The sequence below is a fragment of the Desmodus rotundus genome, chromosome 10 (genome assembly GCF_022682495.2).
Source record: "Desmodus rotundus isolate HL8 chromosome 10, HLdesRot8A.1, whole genome shotgun sequence".
Lineage (NCBI taxonomy): Eukaryota > Metazoa > Chordata > Mammalia > Chiroptera > Phyllostomidae > Desmodus > Desmodus rotundus.
In genome coordinates this window covers 12,059,488-12,060,517 of record NC_071396.1, presented here as the reverse complement: position 1 = coordinate 12,060,517, position 1,030 = coordinate 12,059,488, and positions in this window count along the sequence as shown.

The window sequence follows — 1,030 nt, the reverse complement described above, 5'->3', positions numbered from 1 at the left end:
GGCCCGGCCTCCAGACGAACCTGGGAAAACAAACACAGGCGGCCTCGCCCATTGCCCTGTGTGGCACAGGCAGTGCAGGGTGGCGGGGCTGGCTAGAGGTGGCTTTAAAACCTGGACACAGGTCCTACCCTGCAGCCACCCACCAGGACACCGTGTCGAATGGCTGCTGTAAAGCAATGGCCCCCGGCAGCCACCGTGTAGGCTGCGACGACCTCGAGAGGGACTGGCCTTAGGAGATGCAGGCCCCAGGAGGCAAAAGGCCCAACTAGAGAAGTCAAGGCCACTGTAAACTGTCAGCACACTTATCCATTCAGCCGCCACGCACCCACCGAGCACCTACAACGCTGCGCCGGGCTCTGGGGGCGCAGGGGTGAGCACGAGACACGCTTTTGTCCGTAAAAACACCCACTGCGACAAATTTTATAATCCAGGCGTCCACCCAGCAGCACAGAAGCACGAAGAGGGGACTAGACCTGAGGTCAGGAGTGTTTTCTAGAGGAGGAAACATTGCTGATGGAGACAGATTGTTCCAGGGGGGAGGGAAGGGCATGATGAAAGTCGCAGTCTGGGCCTGGCACTGCCGAGAGGGGCGGTGAGGTGTGAAGGGTCTCCTGTTCCAGGTTAAGGATGTATACGGCGCACCACCAGCCCCCTCCCCCACCCAGGACAGTGTGACAGGCAGATCAATCTGTGTTTAGAAATGTCAGCCTGGCCATGGACTGAAGGGAAAAGGACTCCCCGAAGGCATCAGCAGGATGGATGCACAGGATCCACAAGGGGCCAGGAGGTGGACAGATAGGACCAGAGGTGGGGACTGGATGAAGGACTGTCCAGGACAAGGGCAGGCATGGAGCTGGACACAGCAGGTGAGAGGAGGCTGTCTCGGCGGGGGAGACTGTGAATTTGGTCCAGGGATCCGGGTGTCTGTGGATTAAAAGGGAGAAGCGGCTGGGAAGCAGCGGAGTGCCTGGGTCCAGGGCACAGGGAGGGAGGTGAGAGTCATGAGCCAAGAAGTGGCAGCTGAAGCCAC